This window comes from Micropterus dolomieu, linkage group LG01, assembly GCF_021292245.1.
Source record: "Micropterus dolomieu isolate WLL.071019.BEF.003 ecotype Adirondacks linkage group LG01, ASM2129224v1, whole genome shotgun sequence".
NCBI classification, from domain to species: Eukaryota; Metazoa; Chordata; class Actinopteri; order Centrarchiformes; family Centrarchidae; genus Micropterus; species Micropterus dolomieu.
Genome location: NC_060150.1, coordinates 1,536,400 through 1,539,375, shown reverse-complemented (window position 1 = coordinate 1,539,375; position 2,976 = coordinate 1,536,400).

Below are 2,976 nucleotides of genomic sequence, written 5' to 3'. Positions count from 1 at the left end.
TCAAATAAGACTCAATGTCGCCCACTCTGGCCCCAGGGATGCACTTAACTATGGCCGCTGGCTTCGCTAACTTCACGTTTCTCAAAATGGAGCTGCCAATGATCAGAGTTGGTTTCTCAGCGGGTGTGTCGCTGAGTGGGGAAAATCTGTTAGAAACGTGAACAGGTTGATGATGCCCCATGGGCTTTGAATGCTTACGACTATTCCTCCTTCGGACAGTCACCCGCCCCCCCCCCCCCTTCCTGACTGCACAGGAGATGCCGGGGGACGGCTACCAGAGGCTAACTCAGGCCGTTCCACACCGACTACCGGGGACTGGCTAGCTACAGTAGCTAAAGACTGATCTACCAAGGCACGGAGCCGGACTTCTAAATCACTGAGCCTCGCCTCCATGTCTACAAATAAACTGCACTTGTTACACGTACCATTACAGCTAAAGGAGGTAGAGGAGTAACTGAACATCTGACACACCGAGCAGGAGAAAGTAGGAGAAAGAGAGGTAGAAGGAGAAGCCATCGCTAGCTGCTAAGCTAAAGTTACTAACGGCTAAGCTAAAGTACTGTAGCGTTAGCTACCAAAACTTTAGAACAACTACTAGTTTGAACAGCAGTCACTAAAAGATGGAAAGAACTGTGAGTGCTTAGGCAAAATTACTGTAAGAATAAGTGTTTAGCGGACCGTTGGCTGCTGTAATCTAACAAATGTAACTGGTATTTAGCGAGAGCAGCACAACACGGTACCAACACACAAGCACCGGAAACGGAAATGAGTCGACACGCTTACCGCAATACGTCAGCAGTACGTCAGCCACCCAGCTGTATCAAGCAGTAAAAAAGTTGAGGTGTTTGAGTTTATTTGGCTTGCTTGAATTCTCACGTCCTGCGAAGCTGGAACAATATATTGTGCAGCCCTACTTAAGACCAGCTCACTGAGTGTTGGGGGACTTTGTCTCCTGATGTGATTAGAACCATCTGCAGCTCAACATGACGAAGGACTAAGGAACTGGATGTGGATCTAAGGAGAACCAAGGCTCCAGTGACCCGTTTCCATACATGGGGTCAGTGTGGACTCAAGTACCTGGGAGTGCACATTGACAATAAACTGGACTGGACCAAGAACACTCATGCCCTCTACAGGAAGGGCCAGAGCTGTCTTTCTGAGGAGGCTGAGGTCTTTCAACATCTGCCGGACTACTACGCCAGAGGGTCCTGCCGACATCGGTATTGTTGTAGAGGGAGTGAAAGTTCTGACTGCTCTGGGTAACTTTCAGAGGGTTTGCTCCATGGTTGTTGGCTTTGTACATCAAATCTTGCCTATCCCAAGGACCTCAGGTGCACGCTTGAAGTCTTCCAGAAACTCATCCTCGAGCTGGTTTGTTAAAAGCTGTCCCCAAAAGTGAACAGCCTCAACAATAAGCTACTAGCTTAAAAAAACGAATCCTTGCAAAATGAAAGAGAATTGAAACTGTCACCTGGTTAACTGCTCACTGTGTAGGAGCTGCAAACCTGATGAGTTCAGTTTTCAGTATTTGGGCTTTTGAAGGTTATTTTACTATTTATAAAAGTGACACTATTAAATATAAAGACTTCATAAAGATTGTTCGCGCTGCGCTGATTGTTCCCAACTTGCTTCCAGTTGATTAAAGTTTGAGCAGATCCTCAGATCAAGTCAAGTGAAAGAAAAATTATTCAGTTTCAGTGCTGCAAGTGTTCTTTTTTTTTACACAAATTCAACTAAACAAACTCATTTGATATGTGTGACATTGTGTTTTTGACTCAATATTGGCTCAGGCAGCTGATACCTCGTGAATCCACAAAATGGGATTACTTGACCTTGTCCCAGACCCCCAGTCGTTTGAAAAGCATGATGGCCCTGACAGTTTAAAAACATTGTAATTTAAATGCACTAACAGGCCTAGACCTTAATTCACATAAAAATAATCTGTACTGAGCCTTTTCATAATCCCAAAACATTCTTTTTAAGTAGTCCAACATGGCTAAATTTTCCAAACAGTTCAAGCCAATGATGTAGCACAGAATAAATAATTAAACCTTTGTTAATGTGAATCACAAACCGTTGTATACCAATTGTACACATACATGGTTTGTCTTTGTGTTCTTACAGCCTCTCTGTCTGATATTGTTGGTATTTTGCACTAAACCACTGGAAAACTGTTGGATAAACATGTTTAAAAAAAGTTGCACACAACATGTTTACCTGCTGTTCCTGGTGATCTGTCGAAACAACTTAAGCAAACACTGACACAAAGTGACATTCAGCATTACTGAACAGTCATGTGATACCAATGTAAACAATTACCATTTTAGTCCGAATATTTTCAGGAAAAATACTTTAATACCAAATCATGTCTTTATAAAGAAAAGCATTTTATTTGAATAAAATTGTAACAAAAATTTTTTAAAAAGGTGCAAATGGTTACATTTAAATTACTGATAAATAATATGTAGCCTACAATGTAATTTAAATGTGACCATTTCATTTAAAAAGATATTTAATAAATTTTATTTAAAAGATGTTAAAAAACAACAACAATATACCTTAAAATCATAACTCCTCCTCAGCTGTCGTTAACTTAAACTACTTTGGAGCCACTTTGTTCGGCACGATTGCTCCATGTTTCAGTGGGACGGTTACACACTTCAGTCTGGAGGGTAACATGCGCTTTGAAGATAATTGGCGCCATCTGTTGTTGTGGGTGTTTCCCCAAAAATAAGATTTTAAGTTTCAAGTTTTTAAGACAACTTTCCAGGGGGAAAAAACTGTTACAATTTTTTTTTATTGTGTTCAATTTACTATTAATACACACACACACCCACACACATATATATATATAGTGTGTATTTACAGTAAGGCGAACCTTAACATAAGTTATGCAATTGTTTAGAGTGAAAGATTTTTATAGTTTTTGTTTAAAGTAGTAAAATGCTAGATTAGTATGTTTGGGGTAAGACGCCC